Source organism: Triturus cristatus, chromosome 10 (genome assembly GCF_964204655.1).
Source record: "Triturus cristatus chromosome 10, aTriCri1.1, whole genome shotgun sequence".
Taxonomy (NCBI): domain Eukaryota; kingdom Metazoa; phylum Chordata; class Amphibia; order Caudata; family Salamandridae; genus Triturus; species Triturus cristatus.
The window spans coordinates 110880287-110906246 of record NC_140593.1 but is presented as its reverse complement, the minus strand read 5'-3'; the positions used below and the strand labels follow the sequence as shown (position 1 = coordinate 110906246).

Below are 25960 nucleotides of genomic sequence, written 5' to 3'. Positions count from 1 at the left end.
GAGTGGGCGGAGCTTAAAGTACATACCTGAGAATAGCATGCCTCGCAGAGCAGGGCATGCGCTGCCCAGTCTCAACCTAAAAATAAAGCTTAAATATCGTCTTAGAGCCCGCCCCATACCTACCGTTACTTATCACTGGTTGCTTCTCAAGTTGTTCTCATGTCCTTGCATCTCATTGGTCAGGGCCTCCTGCTGTTTCCCAGGGCCAGACAGGGAACCGAAACCGGCCCTGGCAAAGAGCTCCACCATAATGATTTTATTGGCCCAAGAAGGATGAATGGCAGAGTAAATCCACTGGCTTCAAACCTGTGACTTTCATTTTATGCACAAATCTCAGCAGCAATCAATTAACCTCCCAAGCAATTGTAAAAGCTGATGATTCCCCAAAACTCTGACACAAAATGATATTTTAATATTTTTCCGTAGAAGCGATTAATTCCACAACATTCACCCTGACCAAAATGTCTCCTCTTACTTCAGCTGATAAATGAGACACTCTGAAATAAGCATATATACATACAGTTCAAACAAAAAAAAATTAGAATTCAGCGGCTGCTCCTCTGCTAAGGCTGAGGAGTGTCACCTCACTGCTTTAAAGCAGAGCAGAGGAAAAAGTAAAAAGATAATAACACAACATTATCATCCTTTTATTTTTAGTACTGCAGTTGCGTCCAGGTTAGGGTGGGGCGGGACTGGGCACCTGTGACCTAGAGGGAGGAGGCTTGTTAGCTGCTGCACCTAAAGTGCGCATGACTGTTTGGCCGGCCATCTCGGGCTGGCCAAACAGTCATGCGCACTTTGCATGTTCTCCACCGACTTTATTACAGCCTGGGTGGAGAACATGCCCAGGCTCCCACTCCCTCCATGAGCGCCGAACCATGGCGCTCAGACCAATCACGAGGCTGCTATCAGCTGCACAGCCTTCTGGGAATTTCCAAGATGTAGCTATCAAGAGGTCTATTGAAAGACCTTCTCTGGGAGCCTAGGCTCTGCCCGTAACTGTCAGAGCCGCGTTGTCCTTTCCCGCCAAACCTACACAGGACACACCTTCCTGTGATTGACTGCACAGGTCTGGCTCCCCTCCTGTGTTTCTGTGACGTTGAGCCTTCCCAGGCCAGGTGCAGTGGGAAAAGTAACAATCCATTGCAGATTCCATTCCCACCCTTTCAGACCTAGGAAAAGGGCCCTATTTTGTGGGGAGGCCTAGGATTCTCCAGTTCGCCAGCAAAGTAATTCACCTGTGGCAGCAGAGGAGACAACATCTTACAATCCAATTAGAAGTTGATTCAGAGAAAAATGATAAATCTTGCAGCGCCACAAGGAGTGCAGAACTGTGGAAATGAATGTCAGATCCGCATTCGGGATCAGGGCTTGACATATTTTGGTGCATCAACCAACTCTCTACGCCCATCTTTTGTGAAAGTGCCGTTTGGTGCAGATTTGGCCGCAGTGTGTAATACAGAGAAGCACACACACTTTTCAGTAAGCAGTATAGATGTGCATAATTACACTACTAATGACCACTTGTAAGGCCTACCCAGGTCGGCACCAATCACGGAAGGATGAGTTAGACAGTAGTGTCACACGCTCAATATCCACACGTGTGTATACATGTGTGTGCAGACCCTTGCCCTGCATTGCCTATTACTATAAGCAAGGGAGACCAATCATACCATATGCAAAGCTAGCCTTAAGCAAATATTGCGCAGGGACTGATGGGTGAAGGCGCATATGCCCAACAAGTCCCATGTTCTAGACGTGGTGAACATCTGCACAAAATATTCTTGAGAATGAAACGAGAATTTGATCTAATGCCTCTAACAGGGCCACCGTTGGAGACACCCATGTGCTAGGAACCAATCAAGCACATGGACACAGATTCTATTAGTGCTGGTAAAGTGTGGTGACCTTGCATTGATTGGGGGAACTCTTGTCAATAGATTGACTGCGCGCAGCTCCTTCTAGATGACCTTTGGCTGTGTGGCTGCAGACAGTGCATATGCACCGCCCACAGTGTTCAGCAGGGGGGAGGGGACACATCAAAAGAGACGAGCACAGGGACTGTAAATCTGTAGGTGGTGACAGTCTGCACTTGTCATCTCAGTTAACCCGCACATGGGCCTAATACCGATGGAACAGATCAGAGCTGATGAGTAGACCTCTCAGTCTGAGTGGACTCCGCCTCGCAGCCGTGTGTGACACACTCTGTCTCTGAGAGCCACCCGGGCTGTACCTTTGTCATGAAAGCCTCACCTCCTACAACTAGGTCCACCTTTGCATCATTTACTGTTGAGATGCCTGGCTGGGTCAAGGGCCTTACGCAGCCCCGCAGACGTCCCTTGAACGCTTGGACCTCAGACAGACCCCAGTGTCTGAAGCATGGACACTCTCTATTTCCCAACGCCCACCTAGGTTTGTGCCGCCTGGGGCAGATACAAGAGTGACGCTGAGTTATCTGTTGAAGCTTCCCACTACTGCCACCACTACTGTAGTTTTATGTGTATATGAAGGAAGTTTGCATTGTTACCATGCAGGCTGTACTTCTTCTATGTAATGGAAGCTTGCACTTTCCTGACTGCAATTTTTTTGCTCTCTGTTTGAGTTTGAGTGAACTAATGCCTGCGTTATAGCGTGTGTGTGTGTATGTGTGTGCGTGTGTATTGCTGTATGTGTACATGCCCGCGTTTATGTGTGTGTGTGTGTGAGTGTTAAAACCTCATTTCTACTCAGGCTGTGCCGGTTATGAGTGCACGAGGGAAGATCGCCCTGCTGAAACCCACGCGGTACCTGTTCCCTGTGCCTTACTGACCCCTTTCAAGCTACAAATACCGAGCGTTTGCCATTGCCAAGGCATATTTTTCTGAGTCCTACTACTTATCTATCTGAATTTATAACAGGAAAAGTAAAATTAAAAGCGTCATAATATCTATAGCTACCATGCAACAACCTGAGATCTCTGAGAAGTATCATGTGAGGGCATAAAATGGCTGCCCACGAGGCGTCGATACGTTTGTGATGCGTCAGTGCCATTCTGACCAGCCATGGCACCATTAAAGTCTTCCTCCATGGTTGCCTGTACAAAATGATATTTTTGACACTGGCAACAGAGATCAAAGGGACTTCCTGCTTGACAATAGCGAACAAACAAAACTCCTGGCATGCTATATCTCTTTTCTCTCTCTATTCCAGTCCCTATCCTTGTCCCTCCCATTGTTTCTCTTGCCCATACGAGGACAGTGGATGGGGGGCAGCCAATCTACTGGAACTGTACTACAACTAACCCAGCCAATTTGGGCTGCCCAGTAACAAAAAGCGATGCAGTTTACATGTTATATGTTAAATGTCATATGCTGTAAAAAAACAAAACAATAAAAATCTATTGAAATTTTTAAAAAAAGGGACTTTCTGCTTGCCTCTGCACAGGTTCGACATTATGACTTATCAAATCAGAATTGTAGTCAGGAAAAACATATTTAATAATAATACTGAAGATACCATAGGTGGAACTCTTGACCTTACAAAATTCAGACTTCTGATATAATCCGCTGTTGATAAATAGCGATACCTATCTTCTTTATAACTATTTTGACTCCAGAGTGTTGGCCTCTCCTGCCAAAGAATAAGCTACCTTAGGTTCTCAAACAATTCTAAGATTTACCACGTGTCCACCAAAATTTCAAAATAAGCACTCATAGAGACACCAGTTTTCTCTGTTGTAGAGTTCCTCTCTGTATGCACACACACACACACACATGCCCAAACACACATCACTAACAGGTACGAATCGGTTGGGGGAAATGGGGCTGTTGGCAAATTTCAAAAAATCTGTTGCTGGTGACAAGTCTTACGTGACACTACTGAAGATACAAATGGAATACTCAATAGGGGCAGTGATGTAATATAAAATGATGCCCTCCCAAACCAAATGTGTCACGGTGCACAACGATTGAGGTATTTTCCAGTTGTTCATAAGCCTTAGAATGGGACCACCCGAGGCCCCTAGGCTTAGCAGCAGCCAGAAGGGCGTATTTTATGTCCTTAGAGAGATGTGCATAACCTAGGTTACAGGTTACAAACCTGATGAGAGAGTACTGTGGGCTAACGTACCCAGTGCAGCGATCAGTGGGTAACCGAAAGGTAAAAAGCTCCAATTTTAGAGAGAGAGATCAGTGGGTTAATGTACCTGCTTCATAGGTCTGTGTGTAATTTGTAGCTCCCAGCTTCCAATCCTTTTGAGATATCTTAGCGCCTTGATTCTAGGGCAGACAGGGATAGGTGCGGAGAGCAGCTCTTGTGGAGGACATGTTGAAATCCAGCCAGTATTCACCAGCACCTATATCTTTTTAACACAAAGCAACATTGTAAATGTAGACCGTGGTGGTTATGGGATGAGGGCCTCTTCTATCCAGTCTCCTGCAAGTTCAACTTTAATATGGTGGAAATTCATAAACCTTCTGGTTAGAAGTTACATTCTTTCATCTCTCGCAGCTTCAGAATTTGAAAGAATGAACTGAACAGCCACACTGTGATTCAAACTTGCCACTAACTAGTTGTAACAACAACTGAACTAAAACACAAAGCCCTGAGCTTGCAGGAGTGTGTAATGTGAACAGGGATGTGCAAAAAGACCCATAGCACCTAACACCCCTGGTTCGCATGTTAGTGGCTGTGCATAGGAGGAAGGCAGCGGGAAGAAATTATGCTTCAAATCTGTAAACTACCGGCAGCGCACAGGTCTTTACGGAACATCTCAGAAAATGATTCATGACAGCTCACATTCTTTGTATAAGAAACCAGCTCGCTTCGCTACTGACAAACTTCCAAAAACAGTCAAAAGGCTGAGAAGATTCTAACGGTAAAACATAAGAAATGTTATCTCACAATTTCTCCTCAACCAGTTACACATAAAACACAAGACCTTTTCAGTTACACGTTTTTTTCTCTGCCTCATCAACAACAAACCACCAGCACATTTCCTGGTCATCAGAAACCACTTCAATTCAATTCCTGGAGAAGTTCTATTAAGGTGCCCTTAAGGCACTCTCTCTGTCCAATTTCTTTCTTTGCTTTTTTGAGTTAAGTGCTACTTATGGCATAGATGCTGACTCAGAAGACAAGAAGCGGGGAAGCGAGGAGCAATGGATGTTCTGTGTGTCTTGACGTAATCAATGAAACTAGTCCAAGGTCTGATGCAAGAGGCATCATCACGATGACCTCTTTTCATGAGCTGCTCTCTGTCCTAATGCGGAGCCACAGATTTCGTGGACCACCAGGAGGGAAGGCTTCCCTCAAGTACCTTGCTTCTCAGTGCGTGGTACCACAATAAGCCGTAAAGGCCATTGTTATTTATAGGTCATATTGGCTTTCTGATTGCCACAATGGCTCCATTGAAAGGTGCCTTTTGTAGAGTAGACCACCTCATTAAAGGCCAATGGGGTGACCACCTCCCTACAGGCCATTACAGAGTATTTCCTTGTTTTTTGTGTGATAGCCCAATGTACTCTGGATGTTGCAGTCTTCTTTCTTCCATTGAGCTAACTAGACTAACACCACTGAAATTAATGATTTGTAGGTGAAAGGTTCAGGACTGAAGGCAATATCTTTAGTAGCCTGGAGCAGTGCTTCCCAAACCTTTTAGAACACAGACCCACTTTTTAGAACAACAATCTTTCCTGACCCACCTATCATTAATTGACATGTGGCGAGCTATTTTTTAATGTAACTAATGCATTGTGGGCAGTGAACTGTCATTTACAGACAGCACTTTTTCCATTGAATGGCCACTAAATTAGTGTGGATATAGTTTCACTGATAAAACTATATTGCATGCAAATGATAATGTGTGGAAATCGGGTTTCATTGAATAGGTATCATTTGTGCATCACCAAGTAAAGTGTCTCGATTTACTTTCATCCTATAAAATATTTGTTTCCATGATACTTCGGAATTACAAAAAATGTTTCATTTTTGCTTTCTTGACTGCTGAATGTGTACAGTTCATTTACAGATATTTACATTTTGTTGTATGTTACAAAAAGTGAAATCCTACAGCCTTTCCTTTCACACTCTCTGTACCCAAGCAAGATTGTCACCTAACTCACTTTGCTTTGCTTTCTGGGACTTAAAGTGGAAAGAGTTTGTAAACACCAATCCCCAAGTAAAAAAAAAAAATAAGTAGCAATTTTCAGGAGACCTAGCCTTACTTTGGCCTCTATCTTTGAAGTGGAACAAATGTGGCAAGATACATAAAGAACTTAAAGGCATCCCTATTTATTGCTTGACTTTCACGCCCCACCAAAAATCAGCTTGCGACCCACAGTTTGAGACCCACTGGCCTAGAGTGAGGTGCCCAATTCTCAACTCTGCATAGTCTTCCAGGATGTCATTACCAAGAAAGATGAACTAGCAGTGGAACACCTCGCCTCATGCTGGATCACCAAGGGTAACTGGAGATCCGGGTAATGGAAAAATAGGGCAAGGAGTCAACCTCCTGCAGCTATGTGCCCAGAGCCATGCCAATCTGAATCTCCTTCACCCACTCTAGAAATTCTATTCATAGGTAAAGAATCTAAGCCTATTCCCCCCCTATCCTGCATGTAATGTCTACAATCACATACTCCATTTTGTACATAATTTCTCATTAGGCACCACCAGGGTCACCAACACTATCATATGCACAGCACATAGATGCTGGTCAAGGCAAGAAGTTGTGCAATTCTAGGCTTAATTACCCCAATATATAAAAAAAACAAAGTAACTAAATTGAGATAGCAAATACAACTGAAAAAAACTAACAGTTCTGGGGAAGACACATAAACAGTGTTAAGGGTAACAGGAAAGCTTTGGGAAAGGCGTAATTTATGGAAATTATTAACTTCAAGAAAAAAGTATCGGCAATGCCAATAAGTCTGTCATGAAAAATTTGGAATGTTGATTTTTTTTTTTTTTTTTGCATTGAGCATATACAGTAACAAGCATTTACAATGCAATGGTCTCGGCATTGTTAAAGTTAGAGCTATTGGCATTGCTCAGGACATTGTTTTTGTTTGTTTTTGTTTTTAAAACATTTAAAGAAACGGCATTGTTATTTACAATGTCAATAGCTTAATCACTCTTAAATGCGAGACCTATTGCATTTGCACCCACACACAGAGCCTCACACCCAGAGCCACCCACACAGAGCAACCCACACACAAATAGAGCCACCCACAGAGCAACCTACACACACACACAGAGTTACCCACACACACCTAGAATCTGGAATGCCCTGCCACCGGAAATCAGAATGAACACTTCTTGCACCTCATTCAAGAATGAAGTCAAACTGCTTCTTCTGAACAAATACCAACCCAACACCAACACTTGCCTTAGCTCACCAAACTGGACTTTCCCTACTATCAACACACATTTTTGTACCTAGTGTTTCAAACTACTCTTCTGATGTAACTTGGACATGTTTGGGCTTTCTATTGCAAACTGAGCCATGGCATTGCAGCCGCCTGAAATAGGCTTTTGACTAGACCCCGGTGAAATTCCTGTTACGCCACTGTAATCTCGCGAAATTTTGTGAACTTCACATTAGGATATGTGAAATTCCAGAAATGTCACAAATACACCAAGTAGCGAAATCATCCTGCAAACATTTAGCACAGGACCAAAACTAACAACTTGCACCCAAGTGATGGTTGTTAGCAGCACCTGTGTTATTGGCACTATTTGTTTTTTGGGGGGGAAAGGGGGTGAGAAGTGCGTCCGTGCATCCAAAATGGACACAAGGATGCATTGTACACTAAATACCGATTTTGCATTTAACTTGATTTTGTTTATTTTTGAGGAACTTTGCAGAATTACGCAAAAGGAAGTTATGCAAATTTTGCACACCGTCGCATATGACTGCATCGTCTCACACGTTAGGGAACAGGGCGCCTACAAGCTGCCCGAACCCACTGTGAAACTGCCCGTGCACCCCGGAAGGACAGAAAGTGACGTCTTGCAAGACCCCTAGCCGCCCATCAGCAAACCATTCATCGGAACTCCCCCATAACACAAACACCGCCAGCAGCGCCAAGAGGCCACGTAACTGGCAAATATTTCTTTATACAAAACTGCGTAACATGACCGTGATAAAGACGGAAGTATTGAAGAGACTTACTTGCTGTTTGTCTCGTATGAGGGCAATCGCAGGCTACTGTAACTGTGATCACGTGTGTTACACGAGTGTAGCGCTGTGACGGGGGCGTCAAAATGCTGAATCTTGAGCGCTCCTCCGGCCCCATAACTAACCCATACACACAGAGCAGACAGGCCCTTGGGGGTAATAAGCCAGACACGGTGTCTTTTTCCACGGGGCGTGGGGTCATACATCGAAAACAAAGCCCCGGCTCCCTGACATGCCGGTGCTGCGAAGGGCTCTGTGTCAACACCGCAGTGCTGGAGCGCCATTTGTTAGACACGGGTGGCGCACGGCAGACAGGCCCCGCTGCCTGGGCTTGCAGCCTCTGCCAGGGAGGGGTGGGGGCTGCAGATTGCAACATGATATATAACCGCCGCTGTGCTCCCTTCGGAAGCTGTGAGGGTGGGCAGCAGGCTTCAAGGTGAGATATGGGCCCCCGGAGGCGCAGCCACCCACGGCAGGCCTGGGCCCGGACTACACCCTTCAAGGCAAGATTGGGAAATAGTTTGTGGGGGCTTCAGTAACAAATTAATGCGTGGTTAGCACCATCCTTCCAGGCCCGTTAGCCCACTCCTCGAGGCGCTTCCATATTTACTCACCAGCATTTCTTGCCGAAAAATATACCTACTTTTAGAAATGATTACAGTTACAAAAGCGCTAGTGAAGCTTCTCACGTGCATTTAACGCACAGATAGGGAAACGTTTGACCAGAAAACAAGCACACCACTGCCTTTCTCCGAGGCGAAGCAGAAATGCCTCGGAGAAAGGCAGCGGCGGTTTCGAATTCGGGGGCGTGTTTTTCTTTTCTCTCCTCTTGCCATTGGCTGGAGGAGATAATGAGAAAAGTAGCAAAAACCACGCCCCCGAATCCGAAAAGGACGGGGCCTTTTCGGAGAGACAAACCTCTTCTCTAATGGCTGGCCAGCATTCAAGAGGCCAGCCAATGGAGAAGAGGGGAGAAGAGGTGCGGGTTCAAGCCCCTCTTCTCCAAGTCATTAAATCTCGCAAGCGAGACTGCGCAAGCGCAGCCTTCGCTAGCCGAGACCTAAAAAGTAATAATGCAAAAGGTACTTTGCATATGTTTGCAAAAGGAAAAAAAGTAAAATCTTACTCATCGCAAAAAAATATTTGAAAAAGAAATGAAACAAAAGTAGAAGTGAAAGTAGAGATTGGCATACCAGCCTTGGCGATGAGGAGGACTATATTTTGCACATGTACACAAGCAAAATGCTATCACTCACTGTGAAGAGAACCAATGGCTGAGTGAGTCGGTGTAGTAGCAGGTACTCCCCAGGGGATCCTGTCAGTTTATTGGGACGTTTTTGAATGGAGTCTAATTGGCTTTATCTTTTGAAAACCAACATCCATATGAATGATTGATGAAAATCAAGAATTGTTATGAGAGCACCTTGTGGGGCTATTTACTCCTGTAAGGCATTGATGTCTTGCATCTTTGGTTTGGTCCTGAAGAAGACCCCAGTGGATGATATGAGTAACTTATGTTGATTAAGGGGTCGAAACTTTGAGGGTTTAATAACCCACACTTGTACGACTAGCAACTGGTCGGGATGTAATTTATGTCATTGACCACCGTTAGATGAATGTTGGCAAATGGACTGTAGCCAAGTTGTTTGATGAAGAAATCAAAACATTTCTGTCGGAGAGCTGCTGTTTTTTTTTATCTTAGCACTGTTTTTGCACTGCATGAGCACTTTACCACTATCACATTTGCATATCCTGATTCTGGAAAGTATTCTTTAAAACATTTGTAAGATATTTTAAATAATGTATATTGTTTAAATAAATTGGAGAACATACTGCTGATCCTGATGGTCATTATTTAATTGTATTCGGTATGAAACAAGCTGGAGAAAAAGAATAATTCACTCCTCACAATGATATAAATGTTTGACATTTTTCTGACAGAATCACATGCGCTGATACTGATTCTTGCCCAGGTTCTAAGGAACACGGGGTTTTTCCCCCATTAGCTGTTGCGCATGTTAAACGCCGTGGTGGATAGTTGCAAATTGCAAATGACATTTGAACAGACCAATGGATGACGAGGGCTGGGCAGAAACCCCTGTATGTTTCTATGCATATACCATTTCTTTTAAGAAAACATGAGGCTGGCAAGACAGCTAAAGCCAAACTTAGGCCATACCTAAAAAAAGTAAGGTGAATGGCTGAGCTAGAAGGTAAGGAAGCAGCATATGGACGTTTCCCTTGAATCAAAAAACCCAGGAAGGGAGCAAGTGAAAACTAAGGGAACAGAGGAAAAAGAGTGTCTCCCTCCCACCCACAACTCTTAGGTAGAAAGGAGAGAATTCAAATAGACCACCACGTGGAAACCAGAGCTAGCTTCGTGTTTCATAAAGACGTGTAAGAGTAATAGTTCTTCTCTGGGTGTCACAATTATCACTAAGTGCTCTGAGAATTCAGTGGTAAGTTTAATTTATAAAGAAAAACACAATTTAGTAATTTAAAAACTATATTGAGACAGAGCCTCCCCATATGTTCATTTTGCATTATACCTAGAGATGACATAAATGGAAAATATAGCACTAGCAGATACAATTTCTTAACTCACTAGAAACATATACATTACATTAGGAATATCTGACAGTAAGATACTTAAAGCATTGGTCGATATTTATGGATCCATTTCTTGAGCAAATGCATATGAGAGTTTGTCCTGAAATCAGCAAGACCACAAAGCTTGGGCAATAAAAGGACACAGAAACCAAGGGCCTTGACACATAATGTTAGCTCCCCAGGTACTGATTTAAAACTTGGTCTCTGCCAGTTTAAGGGCTTTCTGGTGTCTTAAATAGTTGAAGAGCTCAGGCAGGGCTGTTTTATCACCTTAGGCAGTAGTTAATGGTTGTTTGTCGCTGCAACCTTAAAGGCATGAGCTGTTTTTGGCTGGAAATCTAGCAACATTTTTTTTACATATCTGAAGTAAACAACGGAACACGAAAAACATACACAAAGCACAACACAAAAAACAATGAAAACAAAGCACAGCTCAACAACTTTACATTGCAGTAATGCAGCACAAAAGCGTGTTGCAGCTTTGTCCAGAGCATAGTTTTACGTGTTGAAATGACAAAATAATACTGCTTATGCTGCAAAAAGTACCATTTCTTGCTGCATAATGTTGCCAACCCTGCTGCATAATTTGCCCCTCCAATGCCGCATAATTGCAGTTGTTCAAGATATACGGGAAGAGGTTACTCCTCAGGAAAAAACGGATTAGCTGAGGAGAAAATACATTTAAAAAGTTATATGTACAAATGCACATTTACTCATGATTTAGTCGCAAATATGATTCGCCCGGCGGGAAATCCATCACTGGGATTATTTTTGAACCCTAAGTGAAAAGATGTCTGACTTTTTAAAGTCCTGCTCTGGTCCTAAATTAGTAGCAATAATTGAAGCAGGCTATACCTTTTAAACAGCCTGAGTGAGTAAAACTGCAAAGCTGAGTAATCAGCGGTGAGGAGGCCGCCTTGCGCTCCCCCACCATAGCTTCCCAGTAGCCTGGACACCAAGTCCACATGCCACATCTTACCTCCTCCTTCCTTTAAAACGCCCCCAAGGGTCGTCAGCAGGCTCCCCGGTGCTGTTCCACTCCAACTGGTCTTGTTGGCCGCAGAAAGTGCCTACGGCTTTAAACCCTGACTCTTGGCCTTCTGCGCTCCTCGGCGGTTCCTCGTCTAGAATGTGAGTGTCAACAGTTCTGATGTAGTGTGAGAAAGCACGCTACCCAGCTGCCAACACTTCGGAGCTGGCACCAGGGCAAAGGATTCCTGCAGGAGGAACAGCACTGCCAACTTTGTGGAGGTTGCCAACGCGGGCCAAGAGCCATGCCTGCTGCGTATTGCTCAACGAACACCCTTACCATGCCACACAACCTCTCAAAATGGCAGCTGTTTGACTGATGGAAGGTTGTACTTTCACCAGTGTGTAATCGTCTCTTTCCTTCGTTACTCACTGTTGCAACAGTTATTCATGTGTAATCTTCAACAAGAAAGACAGTTTCTGCACTGACGAAATAGTCACGTGCAGACCTCGGTTGTCATAAGGTTTGAACATTGGCAAGCACCCTAGCGCCAGATGTATGAAGCATTTTTGCGGTTGCAAATGGCCTCATTTGCAGAAATGGGCCATTTGTGATCGCAAAATTGCCTTTTCTGATGTACAAACCTCTAATTGCGATTCTGTGACAACTAACCGGAGGGCAAATTGGGTTTGCGACTCAATGCTGATTCTATATTTGGAAGGGCCTTTTTGAGGGCGTCCCTTCCAAATACAAAATTGTAGTGGTATATATTAATGTTTTGCAAAATAACTCCAGTCGCAAAACATTCATCTTTTACCCCCTTTCATAGGAGGGGGAAGCCATTTGCAAACAGGAAGGGTTCCCTAAGGGGCACCTGTGTGAATGCTGACCATAAAAAATTTTAAGAGTAGGCCATGGTCCTATGGACCACGGCCTACTCTTAAAAAATGAAACTTACACTTTTCATTTTGTTTTTAAATTCAGCCCCTTTTCCTGGGTTGCATTAAAAAAAACCCACCATAGCTTTATTTAAAAGCAATCTCACACATGGTGGTCTGTTGAATTCAGCAGGCGACCCTCCCTGTGATGGCTGTCATTTCCACTGGCTCACCAATTTCGACATACCTCATTAATATTAATGAGGTAGATCGATTTGCAATGCACTAGGAATCGTTAATTTAAAAATAAAAGTATCATACATTAAGAATAACGATTACCAAATAAGGATTCGGAAAAAAGTGCTATTTGGAAATCGCTTTTCTAAGGGCCTGATTACAAGTTTGGCGCTGTTGCAGTGGTCCACCACACCAGTGCCCAGTCGCAGCGCTGCGGAACCCCTCACCAGCCTGTCCACCTTATTCCGAATGGAATACAGGTTGGGTGGCCCTGTGGCAGCAGTCCCATGGCTGCGCCTTTCTATGGCTAATATGAGAGCCTTAGAAAAGCACCGCTGTGGGAGCACCGCAGCCCGTTCCTGCACGGACCGAAATGCACAATGCTGTGCATTTTGTTCTGTGCAGGAATAGGGGGTGCATACAGACAGGGGGGCACACCATGTGCCCCCCCTACATGCACCCCCATGGACAGAGGCAACAGGGGGCCCTGTAGGGCCCACCTTAGTTTCCTCACTGCCACCCTTTTCATGGCGGGCTCACCGCCATAAAAACGGTCACAGTGAAGAAACTCATAATATGCTTGGTGGTGCAGCATATTACAGCCTCACACCGCTGTGCCACCGGCGCAGGATCAGCGATCCTAGGTGGTTGCGGCAGTCCTGTGGTGGTCCCACTGCTGTAGTTGTAATAAAGCGGGTGGACCGCCAGTCTGGGGGTCGGTCCTATGGTGGTCCCACCGCTGTAGTTGTAATACAGAGGATGGACCGCCAGTCTGGCGGTCCAGGGACCACCACAACTGATTTGGTGGTCCAGAACTCGTAATTAGGCCTTAAATGATTATATTTCTGGTCCCAAATGTCTTCTTTTGTTACTACATATGTAATGGATTTGTTTTGATCCCCCACAACATAACATATATTTCTTTCATTTTGGTAATAGAATCTTTGTTTTAATTCTAAGTACTTAAACCTTACCATGTAGTATCTATCAATCTCCTAAAATTAATTTAAATCCAATGGTTTCTTTTAGTTTACTGTACATAAAAGACCATTTAAGGATTAAGAATACTAATTAAGCACTAGGCAGGAGTTATTTCCCTGGGTCTCGGGTGTTAACAGTATTTAGTTACTTGCTGAGGGCCTTAACTGCTGTTAACGCCCTGCCACATAATTCTGAGCTAAATGTGAAAGCAAGGGCACGTAATCAGGGGAGAGTGTGATTAACAACTGCAACTAAGCAACAGGGATATTAGGAGCACTTCGCGTAAACTACGCCGATGCAGGCAACGAATCGTGACTAATTTCTCTGCTCGCTTCACGCCCCTCAAGCTGTGACTGAACGTAGACTACCAACAGACAGCAGCAGATAATGCTAGGATCCTAATTTTCTATGCCAATCCCCAAATTCCATATATGGGGCTCATAATATATCTAATAAAATACCATACAACTTAAAAGGGTTTAACCAACAAAAGCCGGAGATGCAATGTCACAATATACATAGTGCAATCACATATGATTACATTAAAACTATACATAAAAGTCCTTAGTCACCAGAGGTTATCATTTTGTACTAAACTCTCACTTACTCAGAGAGGAACTTTTCCTCCAAAGAGAGAAGGATCACATTTCCGCACTACTGTTTGAGAAGAGATTTATTTTATCTTAAACTCTTCTTTAAATATTGTGTGAGATTGGGGTTTCCATTCCATCAGCCCTTGCATCTTACCTTTTAATATTTTCCACTGAATCCTTTGTTCTTGACCAGTGGTGACAGTTCGGTGTAAGGGGTATAAGACTGAGTACCTCTAATGAACTTGAACTTTAATATTTGTCTTCGGTTGTGGTTCAGTTGATGGATAGACTGTGCGTTACCTTGTACTTAATTCGAAATTAAACTCCCCATGGATAATGAGTAAGGCGATAAGCTTCTTCATAACAGTAATTGGAAAGTTCTTGAATCCAAAATGTAAACAAACACATACTAACAATCCGGGACCGCACATGAGAAAATTCGCATATGGTGAACAGAGGAGGAGGTGAATGATCCTGAGGAAGAATTTTGGTCTCCACAGCAGTGTCTGGTACATCTGTGAAGTTGAGTATAAGGGAAGTCATGCCTAGAAATGATGGCTGGAGGCTGTAAGCTGGAATTGAATAGGTTATTATGAATTTTGAAATACACCACCAAAGTAGGACAAGGTTGTAACCGTCGGAACAAGGGTGGAACACTTTGTTCTACCTTCGGGAATGGTGGAATTTTGATCATGCCGCAATTACTCTTTAACATGAAATTTCAAACAAATTCCGCCAATTGCTGTGCTGGTGAGCTCAACCAAAACTTCCCATCCCCTGCCGCAACTTTCGAATGTGGTCGTTTGCAGTCAGAGGGCTGCCGCTCGAGTAGATTTGCTGCAGTTCGAGTAGATTTTCTACTCGAGTGGCCGCAAAATCAACTCAAATGACTGCTTTCTCTTGCACAACGCATGGTGCAGTTCGCACTGATTTTTCAGAGCTGTTTGTGCTACCTGCACTAAATTACAGTGCGAGCTGCATATTTACTGTCCATTGGTGGAACTTAATGGACTCTCACAGAGTTTTTATGCAACTCAGCTGAATTCTGCAGTGTGAAACTCTAGAGTTCCTCCCACCTCTACTTCGCCCTTAGTGAACTAAGGCAACGTTTTCCAACTTTGTCCCAGATTAAATTTCCTTCAGCTAAGACATTACCCTGCAGGGTCTCTGGCTGTTTGTTTCAACCCTCTCACTGCACAAGCAAAGAGGTGCCCAGAAGGGGCAGGAAATGATGCCAGTTGGGCAATGGAGGGTTGGGGTAGGGTGTGTGTGCTGCTCAATTTTTGACCAGGGCTGAAAATGTGAGATTGTTGCCAAGTGGGAGTAGTTTGCCCACTGTCCTTTACAGTTGTGAGAATGATTTACTAACACCTCAAAGCGCACTTAAGGTGGCGTTATTAAAAGAAATAGCATATTTGGTGGTCGAAAAACTTTAGAAGTTTTTTTAATATTTGCAAAGTTACAAGTTGTGAGTTCCCCCAAAAGAGTACAGCACGGAAGAGCTTTGAAATGCTGGTGGAGAAAATGTACAGGGTGATACACATGGTGGAGGCCAGGGAATGAATCACTGATGAATGGAGCTGAACTCCAACTACTGGTGAGTTTGCAATTCTTGCAGGAAGATGGACCTGCATGTTGTTGGAATCTGCAGCCAGACAGGCTGAAGGCTAGGCTAGCCGCAGGCCAGGGCAGCAGTGTTACAGACTCTGAGAGAGGTTGCCACAGCTGACAGCACAGAGGCTAACAGCAGGAAACCAGGCTCCAGAACAGAGGCGTTGATGAAACAACAAGCGCTGCTTTGCAGATACATTATTAACAGAACTCGGCGATCATGGGTTTCTGCTGAGTCACAAGACTAAAGCAAGCTTAGCATGCGTCAGCAGAGTCCACAGTGTGCAGCTGACCGAGCCAGGCCGCAGTCAGAATGCAGCATGAAAACTCCCTCTGGCCCGCTCAGAAAAGTGATCAAGGAATCGGAGAAATAAATGCTTGATTGATCAGAGCAATGATCGATTGATTGATTTGAGGAGGAGTGGGGGAATAATGACTCAGATGTAGGAAGGTGAGAAGGGTGGAGAAGAAGTGGCCAGTCGGAAGGGGCTAATGGAGAGGGAAAACTTTGGCAAGAAACATAAAACTAATAATTTTCAATCAACTGGAGAGACACGCATTGCAGGAATTTGGATGAAAATAATATCACCTGGTGCTTATCTAGAATGAATAACCCTACGCCTCCTAAGTAAGCATTCTCCAGCTAAATACTAGTCAAGTGAAAAACCGCAGAAAGATGAAGGAACGAGGTAGTGAATTTAAATCCCTGCCCATCACTCTTTTTACGTAGTCTTTGCGCTGTCATACTTGCCTATATCCCTCTCCTGCACTTTAGGTTTAAGAGATGAATCCAGGTGTTTTACCAATATTACAAATTATGCTTTTAATATCCGCTTTCATCAGTGCCACGGATTGCAGATAATTTGCAATTCATATTTTTCAGACAAACCCTTAGAATAGGACAATTTGCAATTCATGACGATAGGTTTCTAGGGCTCTCGTTACGAGTGGTTGTCAGAAAATTCCGGCATGTGTGGTAACATCCTCCTGTTACCACACATACCAGAATTATGAGTTATGCGGCTAAAGCCAGACCGCACTATTTTGCCCTGGTAAGTGTTGAGAGTTGAAACCTACTCAAATTAACTGGGGTATAATGCCTAGTAATTATCGGAATTAGCAGATTTTTGAGAAATAAACTCATAAATCTGCACGTTATTCTCCTAAAATACTATTTATATCACACTTGATAAATTCAAACTCCCCATGGAGTCAGATTTTGCCAGGTGTGATAAATACCGCCCCAATCACGGGCCATTTATAATGAGAGAATGATGGCCATGTTACAAAACTTATTTCTGATAAACAGAATGCGTTTCAGCAGTGGCATAGCAAGGTCAGGTGGTACCCGGTGCGCAAAGTTTCTTGTCACCCTCCCTCCACATTGAATATTGATTTTTTTCAATATGTTGTGAGCCCCCCCAAAAAAATTCTTTTAAAAACACATATTTTTGCCATTTTGTCACCCCCCTCAGTGATGAAACCTGGGGCGGCCCGCACCCACTGCACCCCCCCTTCCTACGCCCCTGCATTTCAGCAGCAGGTGAGACATTTAAATTTGTAGATAAGTTGTTGGCGAGAAAAAGGAAATTGATAAATGACGCTTGCAGGAGGTTCTTTGGGCTTTGCTCGATTCATCCCTTATTCACACACATTTTGAGTTAGAAAGGACAGTTAGGAAAACACCCTCATCAGGGGTAGTAAGGGCTCTACTAATGCAATTATGACCCTGTTTCTTTTGCTATGTGTGAAAGCAAAACGATCCCCTTCATTCCTTTTTGCATTTGTCAATATCAGGTTTGCCCGGCTCATAGTGGCATTTAATTATTTTACAATGTGAAAAATTCAGATTTTGCAACACGCCATCCAGGACTCTCTGAAGCCCCTGAAAGAAGCTGGGTGTTGCATCCTCCAGCTATCACAGCCCACTGCTGCATTTTGCACCATTCATCAGCGCATTTTACTGCTGCCCAACCTTAGGCAACTCTGCCAGATGAATAGCCCACAGTCCCTTGAAAGCAGGTGGGATTGTTTACAAGTGAATGCTGCTGGATGCTGCCCCCTCTTGACCTGTTTTCATACCAAGACATGGCTACATGATGCAGAATGCCAGCTGCAGTATAAGGCACAGCAAACATAGACTTTCAGCGGAGGTTTTAGCTGTCAGTTTGGATAAAGTACAAAAAAGTCCATCTGTCTTCTGATCAGCTGTTGAAATGACCACAAAGGCAAATAAAAAGAGGGCAACACTCAGACAATCAATAGACTGAAAAGGTTATTGCACATAAAATTCATTTGTCTCTTTTCAAAGAAATTGGCAAAGAGAAAAACAATTGTTTGGCATTTTCTCTATGATATCTTTGCTAAAGTTTTCAGTTCCAAAATGCCTCAATGAAACTTCAGTAGTTATTAAAATCAGGACTCGAACCCTAAAAATCACAGAATTGTCCATTAATGGCTAGCCAAGCACTGATAAGGCCCCAATGGAACACTCATGACCTCACCAAAGATGTCAAAGGTCAACTCACAAATAACACTAATAATAATTTTTCTGGTGACATCATAAAGGAGGTCACTTGCACCACAGTCAGCAACTTGGTGACCTCACAGAAGTTACATATTCGAGAAAGGCTGTAATGCCACCAAAATAGATATAGATAGCATATAGCTCAATGCCTGCAGTACCGCTGTTAGCATCTAGATGTCCTCACAGTGTTCTCATAGAGACAATAGACAGGTCTACTAAAAAATAAATATATATATATGTATATAAATATATATATATCGTGACAGGTATTAAAATGGTCATTTAAAGCTGCAGTACAATATCAACACTGCAACTGTCTAGGCAGATAGAAGAGAAGAAAAGACCACGATATTAATACTCACGGGTAATAGATATTAAAAACACATCCCAGGCCACAGTACTCCTCCCAGCAACTAAAGGTCCCCAGAGAAATGATATTGTTAATAAAGGCTGCTGCAGGCATGCCCTGTCCCCTGCTCGTATTAATGCCCCCTGGGTGCGAGATGTTCCCTGTACCCCTCCTCAGTACCCACTGGCCACAAGGACCTTATACAGGAGTTTTTGTGGACTTATTTTCGGCATATCCCGACCAACAATTTCAGTAGAGAACGCAAGTATTGGGACCTCAGCCACCGCAACCCCAACAAGTGTGTCCCCATCATTCCAAGCTCAAACATAGATGGACATGCTTCGTTTTTTGTACATTTTGTGCAGACTCGGCTTACGGTTTTTGTGACTGCACTTATATATATAGCAATGCTTATCAACAGATGCTGGGAAACTCCCTCAACAATGCTGTGTGCGTAGTAGATATTGGTACCGAAGAGGCCAATGCCTACAGTTAGGTGTATATGGGAGTCATCAAAGCTAAGTCTTGAACAGTAGGGAAACATTTTCATAATGGGTCATGAACCTAAATTTGAGTTTTCAAAAACTGTGGCCAAATGTACAGGTTTTTGAATGGAAAGATTGGGCATCGTCCATACCTCAGGTAAATGCCCAATTTTCCTTGGGCGAGGGGTGCTCCCAACCAGGTCACACAGGGAAACAAAATAAATGTTTTTTTGCAACTAAGTTTGCAATCAACTGAATGCTTTTGATGTATTAGGGAAGCAGACGCACCTCTATGCCAAGCTCCCCGTAAACAACACAACTGCCCAAAAAGGTTTCATATTCATATAATGAAAAAAAGATTTGTGTCCAATCCGCACTGAAAAACCACAAACACTCACTTTTTGCTTTTTTGAACAGATGGTCAATTTACTCAGTAGTATTTGCTTGCAAACGCATGTTGCATTCGTATTGGCCATTGCGATTGGCTCCATCAGGGTGAAAGAGCCAATAAAGTAAACACATAGTTTCCAGAGATTTTAAAATAGTCTCAACAAGTTATTAAGTTGGTTTTTGAATGTATAAGAGCCATGCATTGTCATTAGCACTAACAGCATTCTTCCTTGAGCGAGGAACTTCCCCCCAGCAGGGACTCTTTCTTTTGATGAAGATCCCGAAAGAGAGGTGGTTTCTCATAAAGGTGGCGCAGCAACCTGAACAAAAATATTTTGGATAGTGTTTTAGGATGGCCTCTTCACTTAATTTTGAAACTTGTAGTTGTTTTCTTGCGATATACATGTAATGTCAGACCTACCAACTTGAACATAAACCTCACCGTGTGAAGAGGGGCAGGACCTTGGAGAGGTGGGGCCTCACGTGAGAAGTACATAAGTGGCACTTTTTCCCCCACCCAGCCCCCAAGATCCCTTCTCCCAAAAAAAAAAAGGAAAAAAAAAGCTTGCTGGTGCCGATGTCTTCGGTGTGTTCACACCTCTTAATGGACGTCGGCAGTTCAAAGCCTCAGAAAACGAGCTGGAAATCCACCATTTACAGATGTTTTAAGCTTGTTTTCCCTGTAACGTCGGCTCCTCACTGGGTGACTGTGTGATGGAGCCGATATCGCGTGTCACACGGTGGCTCTGTGTGAGTCGGCAGGTCTGGAAGGTACCCTCTGTGCAGCTCTGGTTTCGCAGATGGAGTGTCAGCTGTACACTCTGTTCCGCTCTGTGCTGCAGGTGCCATAGAGTGGAATAGACAGACAGGCAAGGGGCCAGCAGTTGCAACATCATCAGCAAAATCTGACACACAAAATGGACACCACAAGCCAGGCAGGAGGAGGAAACTTCAAAGGTCACAATTCACACTCTTCTTTCCCGGCGAGGTGTGAATTACTCCTGGTACTTTAGGAAAACATCAGGCGTACGTCTTTCCATCTGTTCACCCGGGATCTGGAACAACAACCCCTAATCCAACAGGATTCCCCCAACCCTGCTCCAATTTCGGAAAGAGTTGGACACCACATCACAACGCATTAACGGTCCACAACCCCGCTCCCGCTCCTATTACTCGCTGACTTTATGCTTGTCTTTGACCTACTACAGCGCTGCTGGCCAGGATCACGCTAAACATATACCACAAACATACAAGAGTAAGGGCCTAATTTACATCGTGGCAGAGGGGAATACTCCGTCACAAACATGACAGATTATTACGATCCCATTATATCCTATGGAGCGGACGTGACAGAGTATTCCATCCGCCTAGATCTAAATAAGGCCGCAAGTCTTGTTCAAGTCAAGCTAAAATCCCAGAAAACCATTTGAGAATTTGTTGCAACATGTCAGATTGAAGCGAAACAGTTTAATAAACTGATTCGCCATAAATGTTACAGAACATATATGTTTTCTGCTTAGCCGGTCTGCCAGTTCACAGCGTGAACTACAGACCAATGCCTGTTACATGTCCTGAAACAGGCGCACAACACGGTGGCGGCGGCGCTCGCAAGGGAATGCAATCGATTCTATTCACAGCTCGTTTTCTTTAGTTGGTGAAATGAATGGTTGTCTTGGAGAGGAAGGGTCTGTGGAAACACAGAGGATTTACAATATCTATTACAGAGGGCTCGGACTGGAGGGGACAGCCGAACAATCTGCAATCTGGATGAATCTCTTCCACTTACAATTGAGTTTAGAGTAATTACGCCACTAGCCTGTGCGGTATAGACGCAAGCAGTCCTCTTCGCATAGTGAACTGCAGCAGAATCCCTGTCACACGCCTAGACTTAGATTACATTAAAACATTCATCCATTTGATTTTAGTTAAGGAGATTCATAGGGGAGATGAATTAATTTGTCATCATCACTAAAAAATCTGATTTCCATATAGATTTCTAATATAATTTGTATTGAGTTTCCATATTATCCATCACAGCAGGGCATGTCAATGAAGATAATTTAACAAAAAGTTCAGGAAACTTTCATTAATATTGGTATATTTATTCTTTCAACCAATGTGCATGTATATTATTCATTTGTATTATTATAATTCTAATTGCATTTATATAGCACGTACTACCCCTGAGGAGTCGTCGCAGCGCTTTATAGTGAGTAGCCCACTACTGCGGAACCCAGGGTTAGTGGTTAATCTAGTAGTAGTGTCTGTTAATGGGATCAGTCACGTAATCTCCATAAAAATAAAAATCCATGCAGTTACTCCAGTAATGAAAGTAAACAGCCGTCTTCAATTCAAAGGTTTATGGTATGTGCCACTCTCGAACTTTTCTATAAAGATTTTGTATTTTTTCACGACAGCATTAATCAGTAATTCGTTCAATCTATTTATGCTCAATAAAATCTCATACCAATTTGAATTAAGACTTTGTCAATGAATATTTACCTTACTGTGAAGTAGTTCCTGGAGAAAATAGAAAACAAATCTAAAACGCATTACACAATTTTTGTAAAAATGTCATCAGGTGGAACCAGAGAAGATGCAGGGAGGAGAACACTTTGGAAATTAAAAAGGAAACAAAAAGAAAGGAAGCAATTAAAATGCCCTGTAATCGAACAGTATGTATACATCGCTGCGATAAATTCCTCCAGAGCCAGTCTAAACAAGAGATAACACCCTTAATTATACGAATTCACTCAAATAAATAAAATCAGATTTTATGAGCTACTCAAGGGCGAGTTTTTAATGTTTATTGTATCTATCCTCGGCCCCGCCCCTTCAGTATCTATATGCCCGCTTTGGATGCATTTTAAGTGTCCACTTGTAAATGGACAATTCATTGGTCTTGCTATCTGTATTCAACTGTATGTCTCAGTTGCAGGATTGTGTATACTCTTGGCTAGGGATCTCCAAAGTCAGTCCTGGAGGGCGGGATCCATGCCAGATTTTTAAGATAACTATATTTATCTAAATGGGAACATGCTAAAAAACTTGCATGGATCCGGCCCTCTAGGACTGACTTTGGGGAACCCTGCTCTTGGGCATCTTTTCTTGAATACCCCTAAACTCCCTCATTTTTTAACCATATAGATATTTTCTTCTTTCCTGGTACTTCGTATGTCTATTTTCAGCCCTCCAATTGTCTTCCTTGTCTATTTTGTCATATACTCATATTTCTGAAAGTAATTTTGACTCCTCTCTATAATTTTCTGCTCCTGCCACCACAGCCATAAAAGAAGTTCCTTTCTTACCTTCAGGCTAACAAACTCTATTCTATTTTTGCCTCTAAAACTTGAAACTCTTTTCCAGTTCCTATGCACAGGGGAACAGAGTTTATAGTTCTCAGATCAAGTAAAATACTCTCATCATGCACACTCTATTTGCATATTCGCAATCACAATTTAGTTGATTAGAATTCTATACATTGACTCTCAAAAGTGACTTGTGACTCACACTAGCATGCTGTAATAATTTATCGAAACGTGCCTTGCTTTGACAACTCTTTTAAGAATTGTTCATAGAAAAACCAAGTGGCACGGTTCACAAACTGAGGCTTTTGCAAAGCTTCCCAGATGTCTGGCTGGAAACAAGGCTGATGCACTGCAGGTTTCCAAGTGCACCTCTGGAAAACCGTTGTGAATTCCTCTTACCTACAGTATAGAGGTATTTCTGCCTGTGTACTTGTACATCAGGCCCGTCTCCAGGAATTTTTATTTGGGTGGGCCAAGGGTGCATTCGGGTGGGCCACTGCTGGCCCGATTTATCGCTTATATATCTAGCCAGACCTGCTTCTGGGCCCTCCTTTATCTCTCCCAAGGCCCAGTAAAACGCACTCTTTTCCAAGTCTCTTTCTAAATGTTATCAATCTCAAAAAGTGCTTTTTTCCATGTCCTTTTGATGGGAAGAGGAGGTTTCTAAGGTGGGAGTATCACGCAAGTGAACCTACTCGGGCTCCCTCTGTGCGAGCCTTCAGGGAGAAACCCTCTTCATTACTACCTCCACCTGAACCCTGACTCTGCAGGGCAATCCCTTACAGGCTTGATTATCCACTTGTCTACCACCCCTCTCCATTGCACCTTATCTCACAGCTGACCTTGGGCCCCAGCCCCATATCAGCCACCATTCAGTTCCACTTTCATTATTTCCAGTAAAAAACAATAGTAAAATCACCTACAAACTTGAAACATTGAATATAGCAGTGAATGTAATTAGCATGCACTTTAAAGTATGCTCCACAGTTGTCCTAATCACCTGACTGCTAATTAAATAAACAAAAACAGGAAGGCCATAACAGGGCCGGCTTTAGTGCTGGTGTGGAAGTCTTTTTTGGCGCCCCACCAATGACCTCTTTCTCTGTAGATAACTTAACTACCACCCTCCAACAGTGCCCTTCATCTCTCCGTAGCCCCTCCCCCTCATGGTCTCCTCCTCAGACTCCCTAACTACCACCCTCCACCAGGGCCCCTCATCTCTCCGTAGTTCCCCCAACCCATGACCTCCCCCTCAGATTCCCTCACTGCCACCCTCCACCAGTGCCCCTCATCTCTCCGTAGTTCCCCCACCCCATGACCTCCTCCTCGGATACCCTCACTGCCACCCTCCACCAGTGCCCCTCATCTCTCTGTAGTTCTCCCCCACCCAATGACCTCCCCCTCAGATTCCCTCACTGCCACCCTCCACCACGCCCCTCATCTCTCTATAGTTCCCCTCCACCCCATGACCTCCTCCTCAGATTCCCTCACTGCCCCCCTCCACCAGTGCCCCTCATCTCTCTGTAGTTTCCCCCACCCCATGACCTCCTTCTTGGATTCCCTCACTGCCATCCTCCACTAGTGCCCCTCATCTCTCTGTAGTTGCCCCCAACCAATGACTTCCTCCTCGGCTTCCCTCACTGCCATCCTCCACCAGGGCCCCTCATCTCTCTGTAGTTCCCCCCACCCCATGACCTCCCCCTCAGATTCCCTCACTGGCACCCTCCACCAGGCTCCTCATCTCTCCGTAGTTCCCCTCCACCCCATGACCTCCTCCTCAGATTCCCTCACTATCATCCTCCACTAGTGCCCCTCAACTCTCTGTAGTTCCCTCCCCATCGCATGACCTCTGACTGCCTCACTGCCACCCTCCACTAGTGCCCCTCATCTCTCCGTAGTTCCCCCTCGCCCCATGACATCCTCCTCGGCTTCCCTCACTGCCACCCTCCACTAGTGCCCCTCATCTCTTTGTAATTTCCCCCCACCCCATGACCTCCTCCTCGGATTCCCTCACTGCCACCCTCCACCAGCGCCCCTCATCTCTCTGTAGTTCCCTCCACCCTGTGACGTCCTCCTCGCATTCCCTCACTGCCACCCTCCACTGGTGCCCCTCATCTCTCTGTATTTCCCCCCACCCTGTGACCTCCTCCTCTGACTCCCTCACTGCCACTCTCCACTAGTGCCCCTCATCTCTCTGTAGCTACACCCCTACCTGTGACCTCCTCCTTGGATTCCACTGCCACCCTCCAACAGTGCCCCTAGTCTCTCTGTAGCTCCCCCCCACCCCTTGACCTCCTCCTCGGATTCCACTGCCACCCTCCAACAGTGCCCCTCATCTCTCCGTTCCCCCTCTCTCATATCCATTTCATTTGTTGTATAGCGCTACTCATATCAGTGTAGGGTGTCACAGTACTTTACATAACAGCACATATTATACAGAGACGTGTCACATAAGCCAATGAGGATTACAAGGTGTAGAAATGACATGTCATCCATTCTGGTGGGCAATATATTTTACGAGGGTTTGGTCAGGAGAAGCACAAACTCAGGATTTAAAGAGTACTCCAGTGGTTGGGTGTTGGCTTTACTGATAAAAATGTATAACTGCCCAAACAAACTATTTTTAGCAACATTAGAATAATGAAAAACTGGAGAAGTTCTAACTATATCACAACACAAAAAAGCGAAGTTTGTATGCAGCTCTTTGATGACAGTTCATAGGTCACTGTCCTATGTTAGGATAGTAACTTCTGAACTGCAAGTAACACAAGGATATCTGTGACAAAGGCAGTAACCCACTGAGCTATTCCCATAAAATTCAGTTTATCTGCATTTAAAAACTACCAACAGACAAATGGTTGCT

The 25960-nt window shown here is 44.0% G+C and overlaps 1 protein-coding gene across 3 annotated transcripts in view; it reads right to left on the bottom strand.

The window, feature by feature from the left end:
• RBMS3 (RNA binding motif single stranded interacting protein 3) overlaps positions 1–25960 on the bottom strand; it is a 1484785-nt gene that overhangs the window by 1349771 nt on the left and 109054 nt on the right. Inside the window, exon 1 of one of the 3 annotated variants that reach the window (XM_085630566.1) lies at positions 11748–11917. The exons of the other annotated variants lie outside the window; for them this stretch is intronic. The gene's annotated coding sequence lies outside the window, so the exon portion shown is untranslated. Of the gene's footprint in view, positions 1–11747; positions 11918–25960 lie in introns of those variants that run through there. 3 annotated transcript variants of the gene reach the window in all.